Here is a 21,483-nt window from a genome sequence, read left to right as displayed (position 1 = left end):
ACTCCATCTGTGCCTCCTAGCCCATGCGACCGGGTGGGGTTGGTGTCTTCCTACTTTGTCCACCTTGGCCACCTATGCACACGGCTCAGGGGGGGATTTATCTCGATTGGGCCTGTCCGGTCAGGTGGAGCGACAGCCACAATAGCCCTGTGTGGGCCTGGGCTGTTCTGGGCAACCTGAAGCCAAAGTTCCAACGTCGGGTCACCCAGCACGTGCATCCCGGCAAATGAAAGTCTTTAGGTCGTAGGGGCTGTTCGAGGCAATGCCCTCTATGCCCCCCTTCATGGAGGTTTCTCTTTTTCTTTCTCCCCCTTTTCTTTCTCTCTCCTCCTTGTTTCCTCCTCTCTCCTTTCTCAACCGTTCTCTAACAGTTCTTTTATTTTTTTGTGCTTCTCTTTTTCTCAACATTTCCATCCAGCCCCATGATGGCTAGATGGATTAGGCCAGGTAAGTAAATGCTACATTTAATAGTCTTTTATTTAATCCCTGGTGTCTGTGTCTTTATTTCTAAGTTCCTCTTAGGGGGCAAACATGTTGTCTTACCCAGCCAGGCCCTATTCGGGCCATGGGCTACATGGACACAGCATTAGATTCCATAATAGCTGGAAGCCAAAAGCATTAATTGAAAGGAATAGTATCCAATTTTACAGGATGTCTGATGTTTAATTTGACTACTTTTTTAAATGTATATTTGTTTTATTATAAACCTTTAATACATTTTAATTCTAGCATTTCATAATATTTAATTCCATTCCATACAAGCAGAAATACAAATTCATTGAATACAGATAATATCAACTGGGGGTGGGGGGAGGATATATCTTATAAGCAAAAGATAAAAAACAGTTCATACAAATTTGTAAAAGTATCACGAGATAAAAAAGAAAATGTTAAACAACATTTCTATCCTTAGTCACTCAACTTCATTTAAAAAGTAAGGGGGCTCATTTACACCTGAAAATATACAAAGCCACAGTAAGTCTGTTAATTAAACCCCTAAGTGTGCAATCCAAAGTCCCAGAAGTGTAGGGATTAGTATTAAGGAGATGCTTTAAAGTCTCAATCACTTGAAGGTTACAATAGCAACAAAAAGGGGATGCATGTTCCATCTTGTTCCTAATATGTAGAATCTCTTTTGTAAGTATTACCTTAAACCTCAGTCGCAAAAACTGTTGGCTCCATTTGGCATTAGGAAACTGGAAAAGGTAAACGCACCCCTTGGATCAGCTCATGGTATAATTTATGCAAAAGAAGATCTGGGAGTCCCTCTACCGGCACAAACACAGCCCATTGACCTGTTTTTGGGTGGATGGCCCACGGGAGAGTCTCAGCCACGCTTTAGCTCACTGTACTTTTCACAGAGGAGAAATGTCCATATGCACGTCAGTCTTTGTCCCACCCAATGCAGTCCAGCACCGAAATGCTAGGCAAATCTCCTCTGAACAAGAGTACCAACAGCAACCCCAGACACATGTTTCGTTCTTGTCGGGCCTCATTAGTGAGGGAGAGCTGTGCCTCTCTGAGCACAGTGAGCAAGGGATCCCCATCTGGATTACTCTGGTAATTTAGGATGAGACCCCAATGTTCCTCAAAATATGCAAAAGAAGGTCTGGGAGTCCCTCTACCAGCACAAAGCCAGCCCATTGTCCTGTTCTTGGGTGGATGCCCCCCCACTTCCCTGGGAGAGTCTCAACCACACTTTAACTGTGCTTTTCACAGAGGAGACATTTCCATATACATATCGGTCTTTGTCCCACCCAAAGTCAGTCCAACACCGAAATGCTAGGCAAATCTCCTCTGAACAAGAGTACCAACAGAAACCCCTAACACGTGTTTCGGCCTAGTTGGGCCTCATCAGTAAGGTGGAGCTGTGCCTCTCTGAGCACAGTGAGCAAGGGGTCCACGTCTGTAAATAATTTATACTTGGATATTTAATTGCTTGTGTTTGTCCAGTCCTAACCCGAAAGAAACCTTTTTGGCAAGCTGCAGGGGGTGCACCTAATATTCTGTGGTGAAATCAAGAACTTCCAATACCCAATTACAGTTTGATACCCATCCTAGCAGAATGTCGCTTTTTTTAACCCTAAGAAGTTAATTTAAGTCTATAAGCCATGAATTCGAAGGGGAAGATAATTTCATAAACAAGCATAACAAATTCCAAGTCGCTCTAACCTTCAGTGAGAGCAGGCCACTTTTGTGTCGAATAACTGACACAGGGAAGTCATCAAAATTATATGAAAGAATGGTACCGCAGGTATGACTTTCCCGTTGTAGTATTTAATTAATTACTGCCAGGATGGAAAACCTCCCATATTTATTATTCAGTTTTTTCATCTTCAGCACACATGTGTCGGCTTTAGATTCAATCACAATCATCAATGCCATCTTATTCTCTTTGGTAAACAAAGGGATGCCCAGGTAAGTGAAATGTGACAACTTCCATGGGAATCCCATTGAATGCCCATTTGAAACCAATTCTCCTTTGAGCAGAAGAAAACCCCATAATCTTGTTTTTTGATTTGTTAATGATTAAATTATTTTCTTTCATGTAAAGGTTTAGCGATGTAAAGAGCCTCTGCAGATCAATTGGAGTGTGGCCATAATTACCACATCATCCACATAAGATAGCCACCAAAGGCGTAACTTTTCCTAAATTGACAGATGCAATAGGAGAGGCTTCTAAGGCCTTGCCCAGGTCCGAGAAATAAATGCAAAATAGGCAGGGAGCCTGAATGCACCCCTGCCTAAGACCACGCTGTGCGGGTATGCTTTTTGACTACTTTTATGGCGATAAAACAATTAAGCTGGAAGGCCGGGACTTCTCTTCGCATCGGCTGCTTCCTCATCCTCCTCCATCTTCACCTCATGGGCCTCCCTCGCTCCATTTGGGGTGGGCTCTCAGGGGTGGAGGGGGTATGGCATGGTCGCCTGGTTCGGGCAACCCCATCCACGTAGCACAGACTCGTGGCTCTTCACCCCTCACTGCACCACGCATGTGGCCCAGGGCCGTTCGGTATGGACCCATCTGGTCTGCACAGCCTGGGCCCACGGTAATCTGGGCCTGGGAGGCTGCTCAAGGCCACAGTCCCCCAGAGAGCCAATAGTCTCTTCTTTTCTCTTGCTTCTCTCTTCTCTACGTCACTTGTTTTATAACAGTTCTTTCTCTTTAGAAGCTTCTCCCCTGCAAAGCCCACTTCTTTGTTTCTTAATTTCTTTTTTTCTCTTGAACATTCTACCCAGCCCCATGCAGGGCTAGATGGATCAGACCTGGTCGGTTCCCAAGTGAGACTCTGTCTCTCTCTCTCTCTCTCTCTGTCTCTCTCTCTCTGTCTCTGTGTCTCTGTCTTCCCTTAGGGGACAAGCATGTAAATCTACCAAGCTGTAAAACCTGGAATTATTTAGAAGGATGCAACAATAACTAGGGAAGTGGAGGTGATGAGCGACAAGGGGAGGGTGGAGGAGGAGGTGGCTAGTTTAGAGGAGGAGAAGGCTGTGAGATCAAGAGAAAATTAAAAAGCTGCCAGGAACAGGCCAGGATCAGCAGCAGGTGGAGGTGGTAGGTGAGAGAAAGGATACTGGGGACGAGATGTGTTCCGATGAGATTGGGGACCAGGCAGGTCAATTGGTGAGAGGAGGTTTCAGTGGTGGGTCAGGGATAGCTTTGGGAGAAGGTGGGGAAAACCGACCCGAAAGAAAGGCTGGTAGAGATTGTTCTGCCACTCTCCTGGCTGCCTCCAACAACATCTGTAAGAAAACCCTGAGGGTCCTGCAGAACGTCAAAGGCTGGCTTGGTGTTGGGGTATGGGACCCCAAAAAGACCACACCTAGGAGGAGCAGAAGGGCTCGGGATATCATGGAGCCTCTATGCTATGACTAGGCCTGCCTTTGTCTGTACCGGGTATGCACTACACTCTCCAATTCGGGTGTGGTCTCTAGTACGTTCAGCTCTTGACAGGGACTATGATGCGGTATAACTCACAACTCTTAGCATAATCTAGTATGGGAATACCCACCCACTCGCTGGAAAAGGGACCCGTTAGCACTTATGCTCTAGCATTAGACTTGGACCGGTTTTGTCTCACCGTCAAGGTACTATGCTGTTCAGTCAGGTAAGGAATTCTGCAAGCCGCAATGATGTGATGTTTCCTGTTAATACTCTGACCATACACCTAGAACTGGAAGACTCAAACCACTGATGCACATCATAATGTCAGATAGACACTGCACCAACAACACGGTCTGGTTTGATGCTGAACTCCAGTATTCGTATCTAGGATGTACTTGCAGTGCCGATAGATCAGAACTGGTTGTAATGACATATCGAAAAGGTGTTAACCGATAAGCAATTGCAGACTCGATAATGACCATAGACCTGCAATCACTTGGCACACTGTTGATACTGTTAAACTAGAAAAATACTGCCAGGCATGGTAAACATAACTAAATTCACACTAGACTGAGAATGTTTCTGGGAGAACTAAGCACTGAACCTCTACAATTGGGAGAATTGATCACCACGGCAGGCACTGGAAGGTAGGCAGGAACAGGGGATAGCCACAACTCCACAGATACTCATAAACACACAAATTTGCTGACTCTCCTCTGCATCAACAAACCATAGAATTCAGCTTTACCCCTTGATTAATTTGACCTAGCTGCACACATAATTTACACGCTACCATGAACAACCAACAACATTTAGAACGCAGCTGTCTCCCACGGAAAATCGGCCTGGCTGCACACATAATCCCCTTTACAAAAGCACCTCTTTCGGACTGAAGGTACCTTGTCAATCGGCCTTGCTGCACACATACTACTCATCTGACACAACCTACACCCCGCTCCTAGCATTATAACAGTTATCCACCACGAAATTGGGCCTCACTGCATACATACAAAGTGCACCCAAGCACAACTTATTACCCTATTCTCTCCACTGATCTGGACTACAGTCCCCAAGGGCATTCCACCCACAGTGCTTTGCGATCATACCAATGGTAAAAAAGGCACTATAGAAATGCCCAATAACATAACATGTAATCATTTTCAACTGACCATCCTATTTGTTGTCATTGAAATTAAGCTAAAGTTACCCTGTCGGCTGCACACATACATTGGTATGTTTGTCTTCGAGCAAATGAATGCAAGATGAATGTTTTCCATTTTAGCTTATTAGCGATTGTCTTTACCAAAGAGAAGGAAAAGGCTGCGTTGCTCATAACGAAATAATTTTGACTTTTTCCACTTATCTCAAGCGCACGCTTTGTTTTACCCTACCATTGACTCCATCTTTTGTTTACATAATCATTTTGGGATGCAGATATGGACAAACCGCTTTTATAATCGTAACCTAGCATCCTCTTTTAAGAAAAGATCAACTGTCCATTAACTAGTGACAATTGACTATTGGTGAGTAGGAAATGGTGTGCTGTGTGTATGTGTAGTATTGAGGTAGTCTGTATCTTTTTAAGGCTGGCTAGTAGCTTGACATTGTTCCCCCTGGCTAGTGCACGAGTAAGCCTTTTATTTTTGCATGATGTCACATTTCAATATGGATGATTTCCTAGTGCCATAGTTACCTAACATAAATGAACAAGTTCCTCCACCCACCATGATGCTAAGATATTGATGCATATCACAGCGCGGGCAACAGGTACCCCCAATTTTAAGACGAACAGTCAGAAACGCACGAACATCAGCTTAACACAGTTAATGGTGGTACCAGTGCTCCAGATAAGATTTTGAGGTGGGAGTATTTTACTCTCTATTTTTAAACTTTGTGAGTAAATGTGATTTTAAGAGAGTAAAAATGACTTTTCTCCTTCACAAGAGAGTAAAATGTATGCGACATCCAGCCGACGTGTGAAAAAACTGTATGGAAATCATTAATATGCAGCCGCTTTCTGCATTGTGACAGAATAAACCTTTCATTATTTCTGGCCATGTGATCTCGCCTGTATAGATTTAAATTTTTAAATCACAAAAACCTAGCCAATTATATAGTAAAGCATACATGAATTTGTATTGTGTGTTTTGAGATTCGATAGCAGAATTGTCTTTTGATGTTTAATGAAAGTCCTAATTTCCTGGAGCTAATACTACCTAATGTATGCCAATGTTATTGATTGATTGATACAACAGTGCAGAGAGGCAAGGACTCCATGCTAAATTCTATATCTAATCTAGTGGTCAAATGGTTATTTATATAGCTCTTTTGGCAAAGTGCTGTACATAGAACATATTAATCACAATTACCACCAAACCAAAGTCGGTACTCTTTTATCGACCTCGAAAGGATGAAAGGCTGAGTTGGACTTGCCAGGATTCGAACCCGCAACTCACAGATCATGCAGAGATTGCAGCAACGAGTGATCAACTGGCTGAGCTATCTTATTGGCTAACATCCTTCAGCGGTTGGTTAATTGAGTATCGACTGAGGTATAATAATCACAGTACCTAGATGTATGACAAACCATTTATGAAACGCTACATAAAGTTGAAATGCCTATCTGGATTATCACAGGGACAGGTTTTGCTGAGTTGTTATTTCAATTGCCAATGTAACTTTCATTTGTTTGTTTTTGAACAGCGGTTGCACTTTCTTGAGTCAGGTTTTGGATGTTTTATTTGTAGTCTTGAAGATTTGAGAGGCTAGAACACCTGTGATCAGTGTAATGACAATTACTCACCCTTGAGCAAAGACTCTGATGCCACTGACCATTTATAGTAATATACCCCATTGACTGCAATGTTGAATGGATGTAAACTAGACTGTGCTTAGTCATCATTTTACACAATGTTTTTATAATTAGAGTGTAAATTAAATTAGAAGTGTAAAAATGATCTGCCTCTGCATGATTATGCACAAAGCACCGGAACGCTGAAAAATACAATTGTGCAATACTGGTTTGCTTTCACTGGAAAAAAAGCATAACTTGTTAAAAAAAAAAAAAGAAATTCTCATTACAACTTAGTTTTCCATCTTATTAATTATACAATCCTAAAATTGTAGGAAAACTTGCACAGTGCTTCTGAAGCTGAATGGAAAGAAACCATTCCTTTTATCAGTGTGCAGTTTATTTTTTTTAAAGGCTTCAGAGAAATGCATTCTGTTTCAGAGGTGGCTTGCAATTACATCCATGTAGATAAAAATCACAAGAAGCTTTCGGGTTTCTGTCAAGTAACATGACCTTTGCACTGCCCTCTGCTCTAAACCTGTGTGTAAATGTACCCAGGAAAATAATAAAGCTGGCGTATTTACAAGATTTTCATGCGTAAAAAGGCCTGGTACTCGCCTTATCTGGAGTCTTGGGTGGTACTAAACATATGTATTCTTACATTATTTGATGATTTAGCTGTGAGGAATTGCCATCTGTAAAGGGTGTACAAGAACAGGCTTTTTTGGTTTTAATTAATTAAACGATGCAGGTAACTTCATCTCAGAAAGGGTGGTCTACTAATCAGACCCTGCCCCTTTCATAAGCTCCCCATGCCTAGCATAGCATCTACCTGTGCCCTGCTGCACCAGTCCACTGATGTAGTTTTACAGCTACTGTGACAGCCAAGTCACTACAGAGCAGTGGCTGCATTTAAATATGCAGTTCTATCTCAAAACCACCTAATTATGAGAGGTACTAACCTGGTTGCAGTTGTATACTTTAAATGTAAGCCATACAGGAGTTTAATGTATGTTGGCTAGCATCTTTCATAATTGGTATAGCCATATCAAAATTGGTATCATACTGAGGTAAGCCCTGTGAGCCTAGCACGGAACAGGTTATGTATATTCTCCCTACACTGGCTTTCTTGCTGCTTTCAGCAAGACAAGAGCCAGTGGGAGCTGCCTCTCTGTTGATGTTTGTGAGATCAGGTAACACCACTTCCCAGCAAAACAGCCCCTCAGCAGGAGCTGTCCTGGAAAATGAGAATCAACTGGCACACCTTTCATAAAAGGATTAATCTCACACCAGGGTGTTGCAGGCCAAAAGGCCTTTGATGCTGTGTGGAAGGGTAAAAGGTTATTGTAGACGGAGGGAGATGAGCATAGTTGCAGGAGGGATACGCCATCTTGTTTCTCTCTCTGTACCTCTTTAGATCCCCTCCCCTCCACTTAGCACAAAACATTTTCGGCATGATGTCAGAAGGTGAAGACCACTTTTCTCACTTCCCTTAAAGCAGGCTTGCTTTTGTCCAATCATCGGTGGACTTTGCCTATAAAAGAGGGGGGTTCTCCCACTTCTTTGATTAATCTCTGGATTTCATCTATTGGTTTTGACCCTGTTGGGAAAGCAGTCCGTTCCAAAGTCCTCCAGTTGAGAGGTGAAGGTAGGAGATCCAAGGTGGAAGCAAGCTCTGCTCCATAACCATCCCCAGGGCAAATTGGTGCTAAGCAAGAGCTGTCCCTCTGCCAGCTACACTGGTACTGTGATGAATCCAATGATGTCATCACTCCTTTCCCGGAGGAAGGTTCTCCTCATGTGGCCAGGGTACAGCAGCCGCTTCCTGATTACCAAAGAGAGCAGATGCCCTGGAGGTTAGAAATCCAAGGCCTCTCCTTGTCCAGGGGCATTTTATTAAGCTCCCTTTAACACATCCCCTGCCGCTCTTAGCATTCATTTCTCTCAGTGCTTCCAGTCCAGTTTAACAGTCATCTGTCAAACTTCTAAAGCTCATTTGCCTCTGCAGCTTGCTAACACAGTTGTCATTCACATATTGTTCAGGCCACACGTACTTCACAATATCAGGTGACGTGGAGGATCAGAAGGACGCAGACATTTTATTGCCATTCTGATTGGATGTTTATTAAATTGTAAGAAAAAGGCCCAACTTTCCCTATTGCTATGTGGGTAACTTGCTGGAAAAATACAGTGTGCATGCAATAGGTGTCTCGTTGGAAAAGTTGGCATACAAGACAGGGACGGTCAAGCATTACTATGGGACAATCTCCAAGGGAAAACACTCAAATTGTTTTGACCGAGAAATGAGTCGCCAAGCGCGAGCTGTGTAGACAGATGAGAAAAATAAGTGCTGGTTGAGACGACAGAGGTTTTCAGCACTGAACAGGCAGAGGCAGCATATGTTCTCTGTACATTGCAGTGGCAATGTGTGGAAAATATCTTGGGCAAGGCAAAGGGGGACACTAGTTGTGCCATGCTAAACCCGATACCCTAGTGTAAATGGATTGAACATATTAAGTCAAAATACGTAGTGAATGGCGAGAAGAAAACAAGTCTGAAAGATATGAGGGAACTGGATGCGGGCACCTAGCGTGGGCGAAATTCATACTGCTATTGTAGGATTAAAGGGTTCCCGAGCACCTGGACCTAACAGTTTGTCGTATGCAGTATTGAAAGCCGACCCAGTATTATGGTCTTGCGTGCTAAAAATCTTGTTTGATATGGTCTGCAAGGACAAAAAGGTGCCAATTACATGGCAGCAGGCTATTTTAGTGCTAGTCTATAAAAAGGGTGACAGAGAGACCCCCTTGAATTATAGACTGTTGTCCTTCTTAGATGTAACTGGCAAATTGTTCTCAACTTTCGTATTAAAAGTGCTGCAGCAATGGACCGACCAAAGCAATATACTGCATCCTACGCAAACTGGTTTTCGCCCAGATTCAGCTACTGTACATAACGTCAGGCTCTTGGTCTGATTAAGGAGTGGTCAAAAAAGAGAACCCATTGTTATCTGTGATATGGGTGGACTTCAGTGCGGGGATGCCCGGAATGGTTATTATCCATGGTGACCCAACTCCAATAACTGAGTGCAAGTGCGACTGAACAATTCAGGCTTGGCGATCACCCCAGTGGCGATAAATAAGGGGCTTAGACAGGGGTGTTTATTGGCAGCACTGTTATTTAACCTCTACTTGGCTGTTCTCCCCCTGCGACTTTTGTCTGTTGAAGGCTGTCCAATATGCCCCAATACATGGCAAGCCTATTGTACGCTGATGATATGGTCCTGCTGGACTGCCCGATAAGGGGATGTAAAAATAAATATAAAGATCTCTGAGAATATGCTACACAAAACAATTTAATAAGTAATAATGGAAAGGCTAAGATGATGATGATGATGATGATGATGATGATGATGATGACGGTGGTGTCGGGAGGAAAGATCAACAGGATAAAAGTACAGGCAGACACAGATAACAACATAGATCATGTGCAGAGCTATCCTTACCTTGGATTTAAGATGAGGGCTGATGGGGATTACAGTACTGTTATGGAGGGTAAGAAAAAAAAGGCTAGGCAGTTAACAGCCGTAATAAATAAGTTTGCCAAACAAACGGCTGGTTACTCAGTGGAAGGGGTCCTCAAGCTTTACACCAGCAATTGTGTACGTTATAGAAGCGTTAACTATGAGGGAATTGGGATGGCTAAATTTAATTGAGGGACACTTTTGGAGGAAGTTATTAAATCTAGCCCCGGCTACTCCCATGGCTTACATCCGTCTGGAACTGGGACTGGTGTCTTTGATGAGCCAGGTCCTGATACGTAGAGGAATGCTCTATTAAATCCTAATCCCAACCGAAGTGTCCTCTGTTGCATTTCCTGGGCACGATTTACGACACGTTGGCTTGCCATAACTATGTGGAGCTGAACGAAGAGTGCTTTGCAAATATTTGGTGGTCCCCGGACTTAAAATGCGGTACTGAATACAACCTGCTGAAAACCATATATAAAAACATGGTTGAGCAATGGGACTGGACCAACAATTTTTCCCATGTTGAAATATGCAACTCCAAACACGTAAATAGGATTAGACATACCTATCTTAAACCACAGCAATACCTCCTGCTCCTGCAATGCCCAAGCCCAGCTGTGCGCAATGTTGTACTACAGCTTTGGGTCAACCAACTCCCAGTGCTAGCACTTCAGGGGGCCTGGGCACTAATCCCAAAAGAACAAAGAATATGTTGCCTTTGTAAGTGTCAGGATTGTATAGAAACACCAATACATGTACTGGCACTTTGCCCAAAGATGGGGGCAACCTATATGACTTTGTTGGGACACTTTGTAAGGAGGTATGATGCTATTAAAACAGATGTGTTCTGGGACTTCTGCTTAAATACCAGCCTAGAAAGGGTCCATATGACGTTGTACCAAACGTGGAGGCTGATATTAATATGGCTGAAGTGCTGAATGAGGAAAGAGTGATGGTAACTTATTTTAAGTAAAAGCAGAATGAAAGGGAGTCTGTCATAACCTAAAATAAACCAAATGTGCTCATGAGACTTGGAATGTATGAATTTAGGCACTGGTACAATATGTCTCGATATGGTATATAATGTTTTTATGACATGCCTTGATATGCCACACTCATAGTCCTACATTTTATAGCTTTTAAGAGTTTTTAAAGAGAACGATGGGGGTTTTTATTTTATTTTTACTATGGAGAAGAAATGTGAAAGATAAACTAGAAGAACATGGTGCTGTAATGTGAGATGTAAATGGGCCTCATTACGACCCTGGCGCTAATGGTTTAACGGCGCCGTAAAGAGCGTCGGCGCTGTTAAACCATTAGCGCCTGATTACAAGGTCCCTTAGCGAGTTGGAGGCTTTAACGCCTGCTTTTTGCAAGCGTTAAAATCCAACCCGCTAAGGGACCTTGGAGCTAATTACGGCAACCGTAATTTACGGTGCCTTAATTAGCGCCTTCCCCATCCCCAGTATGCCCTATGGGGCAAAATGAGAATGGGGAAGGGCAAATGGTGAATGGGGAATTACCGCCCCTGCCAACCTTGTGATGGGGGTGGTAATTCCGCCATCCACCATGCCGGAGATCGGCATGGACCATGGTGCTAGTAGCACCATGGTCCAGCGCCTGGGTCCTAATGAGGCCCAATGTATATGTTTGTATTTTGTAAAGGTTCTTTTAATGAACTGAAACAAATAAATAATAAAACAAAGGGTGACATTGCAATGGTGACCACAGACATTTGACTAATAAGATGATGGTTTCCCTTCTCCCCGTTGCTGCTTTCCCTTCTTTGGTGTTTGTTTATTCTCAGATCTTAAATGTGTTGCAGGGGATGGCAGCGTTAGCATTTAGCTTTTCCCAACTTGGCCCATTCCACTCTGGTTGCTTGTCACCAGGATCACTCTCCTTAGGCTCACTAGGCTCATTCTCTGGGCTTTTTTCGTTCTGCCACGTGTTCTCACCATTTCCTTTAGCGATGGACTGATCCCTTTTGTCTGTGCGGGCTTCGCCTTTATTGGAGTCCTTTATCAGTGTTGCATCTACCTGCTTGATCATTTCCTTCAATATCTGGATATCTTGTTGCAGGTCTGTGGCTAGGTTGCTCTGACCTGATGGAATTTTAGTTTTCAGACAGCAAGGGATTTCAGGATGATTTTCTCCCTTAATATTCAATGTCCCTTTCCCCGCCCCCACAACAGGCTACAGTCTCTTTCCTCCATCCCCTTTAGCAGGGTTGCATCAAGGTCCGGGGAGGAGTTCCTAAGCCTTTTTTGAGGTGGCAGACGACCCTGAGGCGTACTGTGCTCCCTGACAAAGGTTGGCATATGGTGGTGATCCTTTGCTAGTGGAACCACTTAGTGTTCCATCTAACAATTCTATGTCTGTAAGTTCTTTGGCGAGAGCGGAGGTTTGATTTGTTTCAGGTCTGGGTGTTTCCTCTTGGACCTTCGAGTGTTGTTGCAGGCTTTGAGGGCGAGCTGTGGTTTCCTTTCCCTTGGTCCTCGAGCCTCACCATTTCCACCTCGACTCAGTGGCTGGTTTAGGGTAGTATTCAATATTTGTCTGCAGTGCCCAAGGGTAGTCGTTTGTCTTGCAGCCAGTAAAGGTTGCAATTTCTAGTGACATACCGTCCTCGACGGCACGTCCCCAGTCACTCACCCTATCAATGATCTCACAGCATCTCCTTTCTCAATTCCATACAGGTCGATTGGAGGCGTGATTGGGCTATCAGCCTTTCTTTCCCCCTCCCCCCCCCCCCCCCTTGAGTCCCACATTCTCCTCTGTTATTTTTGTGGGGAAGTGGGGTTTTGTGCTCTTTCCCGCTGTTTGCTATAGCGCCTTGGCCGTTCTCAGATCCGGTGTTATCACAGGCTAGAGGAATCGGTGAGTCAGCCAAGACAGAGGCGGGCATCCTTCCTTCCCCCTACGCCTCTTGCACTTTACCACTCGGGTGTGTTAGCAGTTGGGTCGAAGTGTTTAGGAATACTGGGGTGATCTCTGCTTCCTGTGCAAAGATGAATGTGGGATGAAGCGGCAGATTTGCAGATAGACTGCCAGCGTTGAGGAGGCTGCCGCTGTCTCCTCTTTCAAAACCCTCTTCATCTATACAGGGTATTAGCTCAGGATTTCACATCTTCATATAAAAATCTGGGCGGCTTGGTGGCATTGATACTTGGACCGAGTCTGTGCTCTCTGTGAATGTGTGTTGAATCCCAACCACAGTTGGTACGGTACAGTTTGAAATAACCTTCAAGTCGCTGGCATTCTCCTCCAGCTTTCCCTTGTGTCCATAGCTCGGGGATGGGGTCATAGTTAAGAGTGGCGAGCCATGCAATTAAGGCTGCCAAAGGAGGTTGTGAGCTTCTGAAACTTCGCAGTTATCCTTCGTCCTTTCCTTCCTCCTATGTTAAGGCTTTTTTTGTCATATTGCCAGCAGTTTCCAGTCTCCAAATTAACTCCCCGTCTCCCTTCACTCGCCATGCAGCCTCCTGCGGCTGACTGGCAGGTGACTGGACTCCGCGCTGGACTCTCAGCACTGTTCCTCCACGCCTCGGGTCTGTTGCTCCACGCCTCGGGTCTGCTGATATAGAGTTCTTAAAGGTGTATGGCCAGCATACAGGGCACAGCCAGCACACACACTCTCGCTTCATGGGGAGCAGGAGAAACAACAACCAAACTCTCTGCTTCCTTTTGGTGAGTGACCGGACTCCCTATGCCTCAGGTCAGCTGATATAGACTTCTTAAAGGCGTATACGCAGCATATACGGCACAACCAGCTCTTTCTTGTGTCACGGGGAGCAGGAGAAACCTCAATTTCGAATTCTGTAGGGAATGTCCATACAAGATTTATGCATGGAATCATTGCGTAAAGGGCATGGAAAGTTAGGAGCAAGATGAAGGTGTAGGTGCATCATTGTGGGGGGTAGGGAGATATTTAAGAGCACTAACCCACCATGGTCAATAGTGTCCAAATGCAGACTGCTCAGGATACATACATTATCTGTCCCTGGTAGAGACTGATATAGGTGCAATCTGGGTCAACAGGCAAACAATGTTGACCCTTTTCCACCTGCCTGTCAGCTAGGGATTAGACAGGCTCGACTAATGTTCCCTACAGCAGGAACATTGGTGGAGGGCCATTATCGGGGTGGAGACCAGGACACCATTGCAGGCTTGAGCGAGCCTAGCTGTAAGCTGCTGAGCGGAACCTCTGGTTAACCCGGTGCTCAGGGCAATCTATCTACTGTTCGTCTTATTCCCAGTTGGCTGTCAAGATTATTTTTATTATTAGAACATTCATTGAGCGCAGACCTAGCTTCGAAAAACAACAATGTGCTTTACAGTTATAGTGGGGAGAACAAGGTTAGGGACCAGAAAAACAAGGGAGTGGGGACCTAACAACGGGAAAGAGCGCAATTGTCAGCAATGGACCAACAAGTAACTATGGGAGGAAACCGTGGGGGATCAGATCACTCAGTCTCCGGTAGGTTGGGGGATGAAGGGTGTGTGGACCTAGGTTTTGGGGAGGAACCATTCCTTGAAGAGGAGGGTCTTGAGCTCCTTGCTGAACTGTCAAAGATTGGGTGAGTTAGATGTCGATGGGGAGCATGTTCCTGATTCTTGGGGCATTAACAGAGAAGTCATACCTTTTTTTTTTCCTTCCATCACCAGCAGAGTTTGTCTGCACTTCTCCTGGTGGATCATAGGTCTCTGGAGATGTCGAGTTTCTCAGTGAGGCAGTTGGGGGACATCAGGGTGACTGCCTGGTAGATGATGCAGCAGGATGTGAAGATAAGGGCTTGCAATGGGAGCCAGTGCAGTTTGATGAGAGAAGGTAAGATTTACTTTAACAGACAGGAGTGTCCTGGTGTGTAGCCAGGACAATCGCTGCACAGAGAGATGGTCGTAACATAGGCTGTGGTTCTTTCTCCCAGGTGACTTGGGAGGGACCTCTGCCAATAGGGGTTATCTGACCAATCAATCTACTACAGTGGAAGGCTTAAGGATGGGTAAGTGATAAGGTATTTCACTGTAGTGATGTTGGCCAGGGGTCTATCAGAGAGCAGCAATGCTTTTTGGAATTGAAAAAGTTATGTAATTGGGTAATGTCAGAAATAGAATAGAGATGAGTAGGTAAAGTATGGACAGTGAGAGGGTTTTAGCTGCATACAGATTTCTGTACTATCCACAGTAAATGGTGCGTTGAAGATGGATTATTTCATCCAAAGAAAATAGGTCCACATTCAGTCCGAATCAAAGAGCAGGGAAACGCCTGCAAGGTAGTTGGGCCATGCAGTAAATGTTTCTCTTACAATGGCGTCCCAGCTCACTTGGGATACTATATTAAGCGAAATGTAGAAATGTTGAGGGATGTCAGCACATTATGTTGAACAGTTTCCAATATGCTTAGTGGGTTCACTCGGGCAACTCCAAGGAGGGCATACTACCAGCTAGTCCAAGTCCCTTATGATAGCTGGGCCGGGTTCAGCTAGCAGCTGGTAAGCAGAATATTAGGGTTGCAGAATGAAAGGTGTCCTCTTCTTAGTGGGAGCTGAATGGGCTGGTAGCGCACTTTTAACAATCTTGGCCAGAATCGGAGATTAGGCGAAGGCAGGAAGTAGTTCATGTGGGGATGTTTCTGGAGATTCCTTTATAAAAGGGGTGCTTATTTTAGAGAGGATGTGCAGTACATCTCCAGACAAAGGGCTTTGACTGGTTAAGAGATAGTGAGCCAGTTCATGTGCGTTTGTTGTTGCACTGCTGTAGCTCAGTAGCTAGTACTGGAATGTAGACTGACATTTTGAAGGAGCCTTCAGGAATAAGGTTTCCTGCTGTTTTTTTTTTTTTTTTACTGTTATATGGTGCCCATTGTTACAATATGAACGGACCTTATGCCAAAACTCCATGCCGTTATATCACAGGAGAGCAACACGATTCACCTTTTATATCCGAGATCCTGCACTGAAATTATTGCCTTTTCCTTGCACACATTCTGCTTCACTGTGTGATGGAACAGTCTGTTAGTTAATTAGAGGATTTTTCGGAAGGCGCTCTGCTGGAAGAGAAATGGCCATCTGTCTTCCCAGCAGTGTTCAAAAAACAGTTTAGCATTTTAAAAGAGGCAAAAAATGTGACAAAACTCTGGTCTCCATTTTCTGTTTAACCCCTCTCCTTCCGTTCATGCTGCGTGTTGTGCGCACATCAGTCATTTTCCATCCTCTTTTCTCTCTCCCCCGCCCTGTCTTTTTCCTTCTCGACTTTCGGAGGTGGAGGATAGAGACGGGGAAACACTCTGCACCGATTCTCACTATCTAGCTGTGCGTGTTTTTTTATTTATTTTTTGCCGTTTTTCTCCAACCTCACAACGAATCTTGCCACGTTCCTTCATTTGCAGAAAAAGGTAGGATTTATTTGCAGGGAGAGTAGAAGGTTTTTTTTTTACCTTTTGCTGGGACCTAGGTCTTTTCGGAACACTTTTTTGGGACGTTATGAGTAGGGTGCAGTACCTCTGGTAGTTCAGAGGTAGTCGTTGAGTGTGTTATGTCAAGGGCTTTTGAGTGATATTAGGGAGGCCTTGGATTTGGGGTAGCGTCAGTCTTGTTTTGGGATGCTATGGCTATGCAGATGTCCGTTTGAGGGGAGGATGAGTTTCACTTCAGGCAGCAGGAGGTGGGAGCCACGTTGTTATTGTCTGCTAGCTGGAAATAATTTGACAGTGGACCCATGTCTTTCGGTTGGTACCATTGGGTAACTGGTTTTGAAGTCTTGCTTAAAACAGTGGGGAGGTGTTATTCACATAGTCAAAGCTCAATATTCTCAAAAGCGGCATTCAGTTTTGAAACCGTTTGTTGCACGTGGGGCCTTCTTCAATAAAGAGGGCATGTTTGAATAAGTTAGAAGGGGCTATACCCTCTTTCTCACTAGATGTGACTTTATGGACACAAAAATTCACTGACAGTACCCAGAGGCCAGAGAAAGATTGAGCATAGCTAACAATTTCTTTTCCATCCACTGCTCTGAACTGCATAGGCCTCAGACTCAATCAATAGAATTTATGCCGTCTAAAATGTAACTTGACTTGGAGGCAACTTTTTTACTTTATGGAATGTATTGCTATCTCAAAGCTTAAGGGGCATGTAGGCTATATCTCCGATTTAATCCCCAACATCTCCATCTCAAGTGATTAGGTTTACATATTTATGTACACATCCCCCTCTGTTATCCAGCCGTTGTTCATTCATTACACTAATGCATTGAGCAGATCTGCTTACTTTTCAGGAGTTCTGATGTCTATTGTCTTTACTACTTAAAGACAATATGTGGAAAGAAACCTATTTAAGTATTGATGGAAGCCTTTCAGACTATGGGCTTGATTCAAGGAAGGGTTTTATAATGGCGCAATCCCTTAGGAAAACGTTCTGTGAATCAGGGCCTATGTGTTCGCCTGACACTGCATGTATCTATTATTTCATCAGTAAATCTAGAAAAGTGCAGAGAGCCTACGGATCATATAGCACAACATCCATCTGCAGTAACTGCAACCATAGCGTCTCGGTCCTGTGTATCAGTTTCTGACTGTATGCGTTTAGTCAGTCTAGCCAGTATTTGATTGTCTCTTCGTTTCTGTGCATACTGGGTATAATATCACTTTGCCTGAAACAAATGTTTATTTGGCATAATGACCATTTAGTATTTAATGAGAAAGAGGCCGCAGCAGTGTTCCAAAAGGCCAAGCCTTGGAGTGTACTTTCACCATTTGGTACTGTACAGCGAGCACTGTGGGCGTCTTTTTATGTCTTTAAAAGAGAGCTTTTGCTCTCTTCCAGAGTCCCTTGAAGCAGCATGCAGAGGTGCTCTTGTGCCAACCACCTGCTGTATGATGTAGAAATAGTGCATCATGGTGAAATCTCCGTTATATAGCATTGGCCTTTTTGTGGACAATAACGCTCTTCCCAACTTGCACAGTTGCGTTCTTGAATTGAAGTGCTTATTTTGTTTCCCGGCTGCTTGATAGATTTCTTTTTTCCACTTTTGTGCTGCACTATAATGAGGTAAGAGAAAAAGACCATGAGGCAATCAATTTGTTTGTTTGTCTTTTGCTTCTTGATGCAGATTCTGTCTTTCCCTGGGACATTGATCTTAATGAAAGCTCCATTTTCAGTGGCACCACCATGGGAATGGTAGAGATTCTTGACAATGTTATTCTTAGTTTTGTGTATCGTAAAATGTGTATTTGATGTGTTTTCCTTGTGTGACCACTTTGACCTGCAGCGTGTAACAATATTCTATAGTGAAGGAAGGAATCCCTGTGCTTTATTGTAGGAGAATAGTATTACTTTGTGCATTGTAACTTGGATCTCTTTCATGTAACATAACCATGAATTATACCAAAATTATCTGTCCAATGTATTATTGGGGAACATTTTTTACTGACAGATAAGTGTTTTTGTAAGATAGTATAAATCAGCGTTGTCCACCATACATCTGCAGGACAGATTAAGCCTTTCAAGGCATACTTTATGGCCCTTCAAGTCACTGAAAGTTTGCAATGAAGTGCAGCCCCCTTCTGGTTGCATGATCCCTTAACTTTAAAGGCCAAACAAAACAAATGTCAATTTGCATGTTGGGGAATCTTCTCCATTAATGTGTTTATTTTCATACATTGAAGATGAAGCAGATGGCCAAACCAAACGATACAATGGTGCAAGTGCTGTACTGCCTAAAAATAGTAATAACAGGACATGAATGTGGCTTTATGCAGCACCAATCACTTTCCTACATAGAAATGTATCATTGAAGAAATTAGTAAATATTTTTTGAAGTTTTAGTAGCTAGAAAACTGCGACAGAAGTCTGGTCTGGAAAATGGCATTGGTTAAGTGAAGTTTCAATTTAATGCATGCTCAGCTCATAAAACATCTCAAACACATCATACACTGTCGATTATAGCGCTAGTGGAATTGGACAGGAGAACAGTACTCCTCTGCTTACAGAAAGCGACCTTTCAAAGAGCGATGCGTGATATTTTGCGTTTAAAGTATAGCACGCCGGGCATTAAACAAAAGATTGTGGTGGGAATGGTGGGCTCATTTTTACTGTAGCAAGTAGTGCCTGGTGTTTTGGGGAAATTGGTTCATTCAGAGGGCTTGTTTTGTTTGGTAAGGAATGCAATCAATACTGGCAGATGGACCTATTCATTGCCACCGCTGTGATCACAAATTGTGGTGAATAATATATTCTGAACAGTTGTATTGCAACCATTATGCAGAAAACAATTTGCATAACCGTCATTGCTGGAATTGTAGAGTTTATACAGTTGAGCTTTGTGATCTTGGCCAAACAACAATACATATCCAAAGCTCTAATGCGCCATTAAAGAACATGGCCTAACACTTCACATGAGCCTGTATTCCTGTTTCATGGTACCGCCTCAGTTTAGCCCACTGTTAACAAAAACCCATTCTTCAAAAAAGGCCAACTTCTACTGTCACCATGGCCGTTAGTTATTTCCCGGAAGTAGACTTCAGACTGGGGCGGTTTCCACTCTGGGTCAAGGCAGGTTGGTGTTGCTTAAACTGTCACTCTACTCACTCTGTAAAATAAAATGGCCCACAGGCCCCTTTTGCCATACTTTCAACCTTTGCAAACTGGTCTGACTTTGGCTAACTGATTGATTGCTTGATTTACCGCTGCCAAGTAGCAGAGTTTTGCCAACCCCATTTAAGTTTTGTTGACTACGCCTCAAGTACTATTGTGTAACCCATATTTTCCTAATGATGTTGAAATATTCCATATTTTTCTGAGAAATGTTAAGTTAAATATGGACCAAAAGAGTCAATTGGTATACATCAAAATATACTCTTCATTTTTTAAATAAACATGTCCACTGCCAAAAGCTTCCTTGAGTGCCCTATACGAAGTTGGTCCACCATAGAAGGATTGTAAAGTACTTTTACCTACCAGCAAATCCACTTGGAAGCCATGTTGTAATTGATTTCATGTTTTTTTTCAGCGGTCCTCGAGGAGAGGTGATGAGTATGTGCATCACTTTTTAAAATTATCTTGTGATATTCTTAGTCCGTGTATTGCATTGAAGATGATTTTCTGAAGTAAAGTGAATTGGTACATTGAGCACCATTTCTTAACGTGCTCAGTTAATCTTTTCTACTCGCAACGCTGTTCATGCTCTGCTCAGTCCACGCAATCCTTTGTAATTCGTCTTATCTGAATATATAACCTGATTTACAGGCAGAAATAAGCGCTGTAAAATCGAAACAGCAGGGATTCTTGACTATCCTATGGAAATCTGGCTATTGACTTGTGCATGCATGAGAGGTTCAAGCCATAGAAATGAAAACATAAATAGCAGACATCGGCAGGTGGAAGATGGATTATTTCAAACAAAGAAAATAGGTCAAAATTCAGTGCCAATCAAAGAGCAGGGAAACTCCTGCAAGGTAGTTGGGCCGTGCAGTAAATGTTTCTCTTAAAATGGCGTCCCAGCTCACTTGGTATACTATATTAAGCAAGATGTATAAATGTTGAGGGATCAGCACATTATGTCGAACAGTTTCCAATATGCTTAGTGGGTTCACTCGGGCAACTCCAAGGAGGTCTTACTACCAGCTAGTCCAAGTCCCTTATGATAGCTGGGCCGGGTTCAGCTAGCAGCTGGTAAGCAGAATATTAGGGTTGCAGAATGAAAGGTGTCTTCTTCTTAATGGGAGCTGAAGCACTTCGAAATTCTCTTCAAGTGCAAGTCTACAATAGGCATTGATAAAGCTAATAAGTCTCTGGCTATGGAATGCAGAGGGAAAGTATTTTTGACTTTACAAATTTAGACCAGTTGGCTTCGTCAGTCTGTGTGAGCACAGTTTGTTTTGTTCTGGTCGTATTCCATTCTTTATAATGCAAAAACACAGAAATGGCTACAGTGCACACGTTATGCAGGACTATGGTGTACATTCAATGTTCACCAGACATTTCACAGAGCAGCAGAACTTCTACCTCCTTACATTAAAAAAATAAAATCAACTAGTGGAAACTACTACCCCCATTTACAATCGTTTGTATCGATGAATTGCATTCCTAGATATTGAATGTAATTTTCCATCTGTCCTATTGATTGCTTTGTAAAACTGCTCTTCTTGCAGTATCTCCCGTCAACAGTCTCTACCAGCCCATAGAGTACAGCTATAACATAACTCGAAGCCTGCCCGATTATGTATGTATTTAAAAATGTTAATGTGGATCTCCGTTTCATCAGGAGGGAGAAAAAAAG

General features: G+C 43.4%; 1 protein-coding gene across 3 annotated transcripts in view; it reads left to right on the top strand.

The window, feature by feature from the left end:
* ARAF (A-Raf proto-oncogene, serine/threonine kinase) overlaps positions 1-21,483 on the top strand; it is a 1,000,066-nt gene that overhangs the window by 58,509 nt on the left and 920,074 nt on the right. Inside the window, exon 1 of one of the 3 annotated variants that reach the window (XM_069647432.1) lies at positions 16,523-16,603. The exons of the other annotated variants lie outside the window; for them this stretch is intronic. The gene's annotated coding sequence lies outside the window, so the exon portion shown is untranslated. Of the gene's footprint in view, positions 1-16,522; positions 16,604-21,483 lie in introns of those variants that run through there. 3 annotated transcript variants of the gene reach the window in all.

This window comes from Ambystoma mexicanum, chromosome 2q, assembly GCF_040938575.1.
Source record: "Ambystoma mexicanum isolate Mex_15411 chromosome 2q, UKY_AmexF1_1, whole genome shotgun sequence".
Classification (NCBI taxonomy): Eukaryota; Metazoa; Chordata; class Amphibia; order Caudata; family Ambystomatidae; genus Ambystoma; species Ambystoma mexicanum.
Note: the sequence above shows the minus strand (reverse complement) of the source record. Positions and strands in the feature narration are given on the sequence as shown.